Here is a 10634-nt window from a genome sequence, read left to right as displayed (position 1 = left end):
AAAGTGCCCTTGTGAGGGAAAGTGATGGGGGGAGGAAAGTCTAATCTTGTGCCCTCCAAAAACAAGGGCGGAAGGCAGTGTGCTGCTGGAGTGCTGCAAATGCCACTGAGACAGGGCCTGCTGGGGGGCAAGGAGGGTGTTCTGGTTCTGTAATAGTGCCACTTACAACTTACAAGTCAAGAAAGAGCTTCCATCTTATTTGGAGGATCCTACAGGAGTAGGAGAAAGAATAGATGAATATCTAGGGAGTCCAGATTACAGCTGGAAAGATTGGGATTTCTGGATAGGAATCCTTTCTGCACCACAGGAAAAGTGAATGATATTACAAAAGGCACAGCAAATGTGGGAGGATGAGCACCCACAAGCTGTGGGTGGGGCAGGACAGAATGCCCTTGTAGTGGCTGATGCCATTCCATGAGCAGACCCAAAGTGGGATCTGGACAACCAGATGCACTTAGGCCCTCTGAGAGATTATTGAGCAGATTTAATAAGGGCAATAAAACAGCAGTGCCACGCACAAATAACATGTCTAAAGCTGTGCCTCTACACCAAGAGAAAGATGAGAGCCCTACCCAGTGGCTGGAGAGGCTTAGGGACACCTTGAGAAAACAGGAGGGTTAGACCCCAAAGGCCCTGCATTTGAAACCTGATGAAAAGCACAGTTTGTCACTCAATCACGGCCTGACATCAGACAAAGCATTCAGAAAGAGGAAGAGTGGCAAACTAAATCTTTAGAAGAACTAATAGAAAAGCACAATCAGTTTCTGTAAGGAAGGAGGATGAAAAAGCCCAAATGAAAGCTAAGGCAAGGGCTCAGTTCCTTCAACCTAAGTGAGGAGGGATGAGAGGACAAGGGGAACCAAGAGGGAGAGTTGGACCCCCAAACCTCTTCAAAATACTCCTCCCTCTTCTCAGCAAACACAAGGACAACCTGAGCTAGGGAGGAACCAATGCAGGATCTGTAAAAGGGAGGGACATTGGAAAAGAGAATGCCCATAGGAGCAGATGGACCCTGAGGAAGAAGAGGTCCATTGTCTAATGGGGATGGATTGCCAAGGATGTCACAGGCCCACCACAACAGAACCCTTGATAAATTGCTCAGTGGGCCCTGGCTGAGAAGGACAGTTTTTGATAGAAGGAAAGTTTTTAACAATTGAAAAAGAAATGAATCCAAGCCCCTGCTTTAGCTCTTCCAGATTTGAACAAAGCATTTGAATTCTATGGAGATGTTCAACAGGGACACGCAAAAGGAGTGCTAACACAAGACCACGGTGGCTCTCGTAGGCCAGTGGCCTATTTCTCCAAGCTTCTAGATCCAGCAGTAAGGGGAGGGCCCCACTGTGTCCAAAGCTGTGCCACTACTGCCCAAATGGTAACTGAGGCTAGAAAGTTAACGACAGGAGGACATTTATTAAAGTCCCACAGCAGGTTAAGGCACTGTTAAAAGAAAAAGCCTCTAAACAGATGACTAATGCACGATCATTGCAGTACAGAACTTGTTTAAGGGAACAAAATGACACAGAGATCAAAAGTGGACAAAGTTTTAATCCAGCCTCTTGTTTAAACGGGGACGAACAAGACCCCGAAAAAGAGACAGTTCACAACCATATTCAAAGGAGAGATCTCCAAACACGAGGTAGAAGTGACTTGACAGATGGTCCATGAACAGAAGGACAGAATGTGTTTCTTGATGGATCCTCTCGAGTATTAGAAGGGACTCTCCCTTTTATTCCAATAACAGTTTAGTTTTTTAGTTACCTCCTCTGTCTCCTGACTATTGATGCGTTTCCCAGGACCTGGACTGATGGAATAAAACAAAGAAGGAGTAAATACAGCCCACACTGCTTGTGACCTTGCTCAGGCTGATCCTAATGCCAGAAAGCCCCTGGGGAGAATCAGGACCCACTCTGTGCACAGCTCAGGGGATTGGGAGGGGCAGTGTTTGCATCCAGCAATGCTGAAGCTGGAGGAGCCCCAAGGCCGAACAGAGCAGCCCCTGCCCCTGCCAGATTCCAGGTGCCCCCCAACACCAAAGGATAATGAGGAACCAAACCTTTTACGGAGAGAGGGAAGAGCTTTGGGCATTCCCAAGGCTCAGTGCATGGGCAGAGTCAGGAGAGCTGTGTTGCAGCACAGCGCTGCTCCTGACTTGAAATTCCTTTCTGCTCCTGCCCAGTCTGCACCTCCCCAGCCGCCCTTGTGGCATTATTTCTTTCTCATTCTGTTTTCCAGGATGCAGGAAAGCTCCAGCATCTCTGAGACCACCCTTCAAGCCCTCCCAGGCTACTCCTGTTCTGTCCTCTGTCTCCACACCCGTGAGCCTCTGTACACAGCTCATGTGCTCGAGGCCCCACATTCCTTCCTGGGCCATCTCTGGGCCCTCTCCAAGGTGTTTAGCCATGAAAATGGAGTGCTGTGAGTCCAGGAAAGACAGAGTGACCCTTTTGGCCAAGGGTTGTATGGGCAGAATAAGGTACAATAACTGAAGTTAATATATATATATAGTTGCTTTTAGCTTGTATAGTATTTATTTGCATAGTAATAAATGTATATACGTCCCTTGACCCCATAGAGGTGTCTGCCTGAAAGTTTCTCTTCGGTGTTGAGATAAAATTGTGGGAAGGGGTGGGGGAAGCCTGGAAATTCGATTTTGGATTTTTGTGGTGGCTCAAACCATTGCACAGGACAATCCCCCGAAGCCATTGCCATTGCGGGCGGGTGCGTTGCAGACAGCCAGAGGAGCCCAGAGCTGGAGGCAGCACTGCAGGAGGGGTCTCAGCTGAGCGGAGCAGAGGGGCAGAACCCCCCTCCCCTGCTGCCCACGCTGTGGGATGAGCCCAGGACACGGGGGTTTGTGGGCTGTGAGCTCCCATTGCTGGCTCCCATCCTGCTTTTCATCCCCCACTATCCCCATGGCCTTGGATGCAGGGCTGCTCTCCATCCCTTCAGCCCCGAGCCTGGCCCTTGAGATCTGGGGGCATTTGACACCCGCTGGCTCCTTTGATCCCCTTTCCCATCCCTCCCAGAGCACAGGGAAGGACTGAGGGGCCTTGACTGATTGTCCCTGACCCTCCCCTGCCCCGACACCAAGCTGTGCTCCTTGGGGACGGTGCTTGGACAGCCCCAGTCAGACCCTGTTTCCCGCTGTGCCCCCAAACCACCGGGTGCCCCAGGGGACGTGGGAACACACATGGACACGGGAAGGCACCCGTGGATGTGGGAACACACCCACCCAGACAGACACAGAGCATTTGTTTTGCTGCAGGGGTTTATTGATTCTTGCAGGGAAATTGCCAGGGCACCCAGGGGATCAGGGGGGTCCTCCAGGGATGATCATCTCCTCATGCCGCTGGAGGGGGCCAGGACACGGGTGTCACCACCACTTCCAGTCCTGAAAGACAGAGCCCCAAACGTCACCCTTGGTGTCCACAGGGACATGGGAGGGGCCTTGTCCCCACCCCATCTGTCTGCAGGGAGCTGGGGCAGGAGAAGGGAATTGGATGCTGAGATCCATGTGGCCCCAGAGCCCCTGAGCCCGGGATGCTCTGACACCTCCCCGAGCCCCTCCCTGCCCTCCCGGTGAGCCTGGGGGTCTGCAGAGCCCCCAGTGCAAGGCAAGGCTTGGGGGCAGCTCTGTCCAGCTGCCCCGGGACACGGAGCAGGGACAACCCCCTGCGTGTCCCTCTGCTGTGCCCAAGCTCTGCCCACTGCAGAGGGCTCAGGGACCCCCCAGGGCCCTGCCAGGCTCCTTTGGGGGGCTGAGGAGCCTCCCATATTTCTCACCTGGACATGCAGAGAGGCAGCCGAGCGTCACTGGCGCAGCAGCTCCACCTGGTCAGCCACGGGGGGCTGGGGACAAAGGCAGGGTTAGAGACACACTGGGCTAGACTGAGGCAAACTGGGCTGGACTGGGACACACCGGGCTGGACTGGGGCACAGTGGGATGCTGGGGAGGGTGGTGGCCATGAGAGGGGAGGGTCTGGGCCCAGCAGAACTCGGGGTACCCACCTCAGACCTCTTCACTCGATGGAGATCGAATCTTATCTGGAGAGAGAGCGGGAGGTGTCACTGGTCACTGGGGTGTCCCAAGGCCCAGGAGGGATGGGGGGATTACATTTCCCCCCATTTCCCACACTGGGGACATCCCAACTCCAGGACTTACCTCCATACATCCACGTTCTTTTATTACCCAGATTGGCTGGGGAAGGAGAGCAAAGGTTGAAGCAGGATTGGCCCCTGTGGGGCTGGGGGAGGGACACGGGTGTCCCCAGACCCCCCAGCCCAGGGTTGGGTTCTGGTCTGAGGGGGAAAATCCCTTCTGCTCCCCCAAGCCCCACTGCACCCAGTTTCCCATTGGGATCCCTGTTCCTGCAGGGCCCAGGGTGGGGATGGAGACATGGAGAGCCAGGGGAATTCAGGGCCTGCAGGAGAGTGGGGGGAGGAGGAGGGGACCCAAAGAGGGTGAAGTGGGGGGAATTGGGGATCCCACAGGATGGGCATTGGGGTGTGGAAGGGATGGGACTGTGGGGGATGCGGGTGAGAAGGAAGGGATTCCAGCTGAGGGACCCAGGGAATGAAGCAGGGCAGGGGTGGGGGCAGGAGAAATGGGGAAGGGGAGAAAACTGGAAGGGACTGGAGGGGGTTTGGGACTGAGGTGTCAAGGAAGGGGATTTCTGGACACGAGTGTCATGGGCGGTGGGACAGGGGAAGGATTAGAGGAGAAAGAAGGGAAGAAATGGTGTGGGAATGATGGCCTGTGTGTGTGTGATGGGGTGGACTGGGGTGTGTGGGAATAGAGTGGGGGCCCTGAGGAAGGGCCTCCCCGGTGCACACTGGGGTGGACTGGGGAGCACTGGGATGGCCTGGAGGGTGGTGGCCACCAGAGGGGAGGGTCTGGGCCCAGCACAAGCCCTGGTACTCACGCTGGTCAGGGTTCCCTGTAGAGAGACAAGAAGACATCACTGGTCACTGGGGTGTCCCCAGTGCCAGGAAGGGATGGGGGGCCCAAAGTGCCCCCCACTTCCCACACTGGGTGCCCCCAACTCCCAGACTTACCTCCCCACATTGGACGCCGCCGGCCTGAACGGGCTGCAGGAGGAGAGCAAAGGCTTGGTTGGGGTTGGCCTTGTGGGGCTGGGGGGGACATGGGTGTCCCCACCCCCTCCAGCCCCGGCTGCCCCCCGGGCTGAGCGGGGCTCTTTGGGATTGCAGCTCCCAGGCAAGTTGGGGACACCAGTGCAGGGGGAAAGGCAAGGCATTGAGGGCAAAGCCTGGAGGAAAGGCCCTGGGAAGGGGCCATGGCAGGGCATTTCCCAGTTGGTGCCAGTTCAGCCTGGCCAGGCCTTGTCCCACTTGAGCCCAGGGTGGAGCTTGGGCCTGTTTGTCCTCCTTGGACTCCAGTGGGGCTTGGCCCAGTTCCACCCAGTTTGGGTTGGGCCTTTGCCTTGGCTGGCAAAGAGAGGAGATGGTGGGGAGATGCCCCAGGGGACCAAGAGGATGGGACAGGGAGGCCCAAAAAGGTGGGATTTGGGGTCAGAAAGAGCAGGAAGCAGTGGGACTGTGCCAGGACGGAGCCGGGTGCAAGCATCCTGTGAGGAAGCGGAGCTGCAGCAGCAGGAGTTGAATTGAGGGAAGGGGAAGGAGAGAGGGAATTGTGGCCAGAAGAAAGTGGCCTGGCCCGGGGCTGGGGGTGCTGGGGAGTGCTGGGGGAGCCCCTGGATTGGGAAGGGGCCCATCCCTGAGCCCATGGCCGTGGCATGGGGGCCTCACCTTGGCATCTGCCGGGGGGCTCATCAGGATGGTGAAGAGCAGGGCCACGCTGAGCACAGCGACCTTCATCTTCCTCTGGGCCTGGGCAGCGCTGGCTGAGGCTGCACAAGGGCAGGAGCACATTTATCCCTGCCGGGACTCCTCCCTGCCCCCTCCCCGAGAGCCCCCGGGGCAAAGCCCGGCTGGGCACAGCCCCCAGCCCTGGCCACAAGCCCAGCCCTGGCACAGAGTCCATCCCGCCTGCGGCACCCATCCAGCCACCTTCCCCGGCATCCCTCCAGCTTCCTGCACGGGGCAGCTGCCCCTGGAAGGGCCCAGGCACCTGGGGGTGCCAAGGGGGTGGGCAGGGAGCTGAAAGCAGCTGCATACCCTGTGGGGACAATCCCACACAACACAATCCATCCTCCAACAGCCCCCAAAGCCTGATCCACCCATGTCCTCCTGCCCATCCCTTCCAGAGCTTTCCCTCTGGGACACCCCAGAGCTCAACCCAGCCCCAAACCCGGCGTGTCTGAGCACAATTGTCCCTGTTCCCACTCCAGCTCTTTGACTGAACCTGGGGCTGGCACTGCCCCCCTTCTTGGGGCACCAGGACCCCGGGATCAGGGAAACAGGGAGCTGGGAGATAAAGGGGCTGACGGGCAATGGGCACAGGCGGGTGACTGGGATCTCCAGTGTGGGCAGGCACTGGGGAGCACTGGGCAATGCTGGCCCTGGCACACAAGGGCTGGGCCCAGGGAAGTGCTGGGGTGGTGGCAGTGCCCGGCTCCAGCCCATTTGCGGGCACTGCAACCCCCAAGTGGTGCAGGCCCAGCCACGGCCTCCCCAAGCAGAGCCCAGAGGAAGGAGACAGTCCAGAGTGGGACCTTTGGTGTTGAGGGGCTGTAAATGCCTCTTTCTTGAGCGGCTTCACCTCCCCTGGGCCCCTCCTCAGTCAACGTTCCTCAATTTTCCAACAAATGAGGCACGAAGCAGAAAAGGGCAAAAGGAAAATCTTCCAGGTCACTGCCGGCTCCTGGGGAAAATGCAAGGCAAGTAGTCAAGTCATTGAGCTGAGATGTTTTCCCAGCTGCCCCACAATGGTCTCTTGTGTCTGGTCAGGGGCCTGTAAGGATGGAAGGTGTTGCGGAAATGTGGGCAAAGGTGAGTGGAGAATTGAGGCTGTGGCAGGTGCCGGGAGCCCCCGCTCAGTGCCTGTCCTTGATCTGTGCCCACGGGGGTCCCAGCGCAGAGGGGCCTGTGAGGCGGGTGGGGAGGGAGGGAGAGTGGGGCGGGAAGGTGCCATCCTGCTGAGGGCCAGCGCTGGCCCCTGCCATGTCCCTGTGGACACCGGGGGTGACGTTTGGGGCTCTGTCTTTCAGGACTGGAAGTGGTGGTGACACCCGTGTCCTGGCCCCCTCCAGCGGCATGAGGAGATGATCATCCCTGGAGGACCCCCCTGATCCCCTGGGTGCCCTGGCAATTTCCCTGCAAGAATCAATAAACCCCTGCAGCAAAACAAATGCTCTGTGTCTGTCTGGGTGGGTGTGTTCCCACATCCACGGGTGCCTTCCCGTGTCCATGTGTGTTCCCACATCCCCTGGGGCACCCGGTGGTTTGGGGGCACAGCGGGAAACAGGGTCTGACTGGGGCTGTCCAAGCACCGTCCCCAAGGAGCACAGCTTGGTGTCGGGGTAGGGGAGGGTCAGGGACAATCAGCCAAGGCCCCTCAGTCCTTCCCTGTGCTCTGGGAGGGATGGGAGAGGGGATCAAAGGAGCCAGCGGGTGTCAAATGCCCCCAGATCTCAAGGGCCAGGCTCAGGGCTGAAGGGATGGAGAGCAGCCCTGCATCAAAGGCTGGTCTTGTCAGTGAAAAGGTGTTCAGTAACTCTGCCTTCTCTGCATCCTTGCCATGAGCAGAGAGGCTCAAGGGGCTCCTGGGGGTCTCTGCACATGAGATCCCCCTCACACTCTTAAGGGAACTTCCCAGGCTCACCATTCCCAGGACTCCCTGGCAGTCACTCTCCCACCAGCTCAGACTGGCACTGCTGACACTCAGGCCCCTTCCCAGCAGCAGCAGCTCCAGTGACCCGACGGGTCCCCTGTGACTCCCCACACTCCCACTCTCACAGTCAGACCAGGTTTCCTCACTGCTTCCAACCCAGGTTTCCCATGGCAGAGTCTCTGATGTCGTAAAAACAATAAAACATTTTATTCCTGGTGAAGAAACACAGATACAGGCTGAGCTGGTCCCTCAAGGAGGGACCCCCAAAAAAACCTCCATGGGGTTTTATCTCCTCACACTCTGTCAGAGACTGAAATGGTTGATGATTTATGCATTCTAGGAGACTTTTGCAGGCTTTTGACTTGCATGATACCTCTGATGAGGAGTCGAGCCCCTCCCTCCCTCCAGTGCTGAAGGTGTGAAGTCCTGACCTTGCAGGCTGCTTTTGACTATTGATGCATATTGACTATTGATGGGCAGTCAAGGCCCTCCCTCCCTCCAGTGCTGGAGGTGTGAAGTCCTGAAAAGACAAGAACTGACCTTGCAGGCTTTTGACTATTGATGCATCTGATGGGCAACCAAGGCCTCCCTCCCTCCAGTGCTGGAGGTGTGAAGTCCTGAAAGATAAGAGCTGACCTTGCAGGCTTTTGACTATTGATACATCTGACGAGCAATCAGGACCCGCCCTCCCTCTGCCAAACTTGAAAGGCGGGAGCCAGGCCAGACACAGCAGCTCTTGCGCAGGGCCCAGGGAGAGGTTGGAGGCTCGAGGCATGGCCCGTGACACTGACCATGGATATGATAATTCATAACTTCTTGGAGTGTGGGGGCTTCCCTCCTTCCCCCCCAGCAGATCAAGACCACCACTTCAAGTGACAGACATGGAAGCTGCAACTATCAAGTTTCATCGCTGGACCCCGTGGGCGGTGACTATGGACATCTGTCCACTCTCAGCTTTTCTTTCCCTTACTCTCCCTTGCTCTTATCCTGCCTTTCTCTCCCCTATGCATTTTTCTCCTCCCCAGAAAGGTTATGACAGCACCCAAAAATGTTAGCTTACCTATTGATTATGACAGCACCCAAAAATGTTAGCTTACCTATTGATTATGACAGCACCCAAAAATGTTAACTTAACAATTGATTCAAAATTGTTAAAATAAATCTTATCAATATATGTTTTCATACACCGATTATTTAGTGTCGTTTCACTTTAATCCACCCCAAAGGAATTTTTGATAAAACCTGGGTTACCCCCCCCTCTTTTCCTGGGGCGGGTCGTAACACACTCCAAGCACACAAACTGCTCTTCCTGCTGAGTCCTGGGCTCCTGCCCTGTCTCCAAGTGTCCTCTCCCTTGGCTGCTCCAGGGTCAGCAGCTCACGGCCTTTGGGCTGAGGCCCCTCACCCAGAGCTCATCCCACAGCTCCAACTGCAGCTGCTCCCTGAGCCACCTGCACCCACGGGATTCCTCAGCCCTGGGCACCACGAGGCTCCTGACAGTGTCCCAGGGTCCCTTTGGTTCCATGAGCCCCCACAGTGTCCCAGGGTCCCTTTGGTTCCATGAGCCCCCACAGTGTCACAGGGTCCCTTGGGTTCCATGAGGTTCTGGCACTGAAAACTGGGAAATAAACTCCCCAACCAGTTTTTTGGGTTAGAAAGCCCACATTACTTCATTCAGTGTGCTGGGTGCATGAAGATAGCTCCATAAAGCATGCACACCCAGCAACCTCACAGACCACTTTAGAGTCATGAAATTAATAGTCATGACATTCCTATTACATATTCATTACATTTCCTGAATACATGCAGAGGTACTAATTACTTCCATGGACTTACTTGAATATGGCTCCTGATCTTCCAAGGAATCTTTTCTCCATGAGAGTATCTCAGACATGTGGTCATGTCATAATGTACTTCTCTTACCATTCTTTGCTCTCACACACAATCCTTGTTCTCAAAACTAAGGCATTTGCAAGGACATGTTAATCACTGATATAGGGAAATAAGGAAGCAAGAGCTGCCACAAGGCTATTAGTCACAGATGTAGGGATCAAACACTATTGTACTACAGTTAAAAGAATTTTCCAGCATCTTTCCCCACTGCTGCATAGACTCTGTTTTTAAAAAATACAACTACTTTGGTCACAGTTTGTACTGCTTTCAGCTGGGGTGGAGTTGATTTTCTTCCCAGTGGCTGCTACGGGGCCGTGTTTTGGATTTGTGCTGAACACAGGGTTGATAATACAGAGATGTTTTGGTTGTTGCTGAGCAGGGCTCACACAGAGCCAAGGCCTTTTCTGCTTTTCACAGGGCCAGGCTGGCAAGGAAGTTGGGAGGCTGTGAGGAGACACAGCCGGGACAGGGGACCCAAACTGACCCAAGGGATATTCCAGACCACATGACATCATGCTCAGGATAGAAAGGGAGGGGAAGAAGAAGGAAAGGAAGGGTTTGGAGTGATGGCATCTGTCTTCCCCAGGAAGCATTCTGTGGGATGGGACCCTGCTCCCCTGCAGGTGGCTGAACACCTGCTTCCCATAGGAAGTGCTGAATTAATTCTTTGCTTTTCTTTGCTCGTGTGCCCAGTTTTGCTTTCCCTCTAAAGTGTCTTTTACCTCAACCCAGGAGTTTTCCAGCTTTTATCCTTCCAAGTCTGCCCCTGCTCTGGCTGGTGTGAGAGTGAGCAAACGTCTCCACAGTTGCTGACTGGGGTTAAACCCTGACAGAGCTTGTCAGTGGCACAATGGCCCCTCGATTCCACGAGGGTCTGCAATGTCCCAGGGCTCCTTCAGTTCCCTGAGGTTCCGCAGGGTCCCAGGGTTCCTTTGGTTCCATCAGGTTCTGTAGTGTCCCAGAATTCCTTTGGTTCCATCAGGTTCTG

The 10634-nt window shown here is 55.5% G+C and overlaps 2 long non-coding RNA genes across 2 annotated transcripts; one reads left to right on the top strand and one right to left on the bottom strand.

Moving 5' to 3' along the window:
* Positions 1 to 3250: 3250 nt before the first annotated feature.
* LOC135405936 (uncharacterized) lies at positions 3251 to 4123 on the bottom strand. Its single transcript, XR_010426112.1, has 2 exons — positions 3784 to 4123; positions 3251 to 3391 (listed from the first exon to the last, which is right to left on the bottom strand). It is a non-coding gene; the product is annotated as an uncharacterized LOC135405936 (long non-coding RNA).
* Positions 4124 to 8223: 4100 nt separating this feature from the next.
* Positions 8224 to 8937, top strand: LOC135405938 (uncharacterized). Its single transcript, XR_010426114.1, has 2 exons — positions 8224 to 8263; positions 8361 to 8937. It is a non-coding gene; the product is annotated as an uncharacterized LOC135405938 (long non-coding RNA).
* The last annotated feature ends 1697 nt before the right edge of the window (positions 8938 to 10634 follow it).

This window comes from Pseudopipra pipra, chromosome W, assembly GCF_036250125.1.
Source record: "Pseudopipra pipra isolate bDixPip1 chromosome W, bDixPip1.hap1, whole genome shotgun sequence".
NCBI lineage: Eukaryota > Metazoa > Chordata > Aves > Passeriformes > Pipridae > Pseudopipra > Pseudopipra pipra.
Note: the sequence above shows the minus strand (reverse complement) of the source record. Positions and strands in the feature narration are given on the sequence as shown.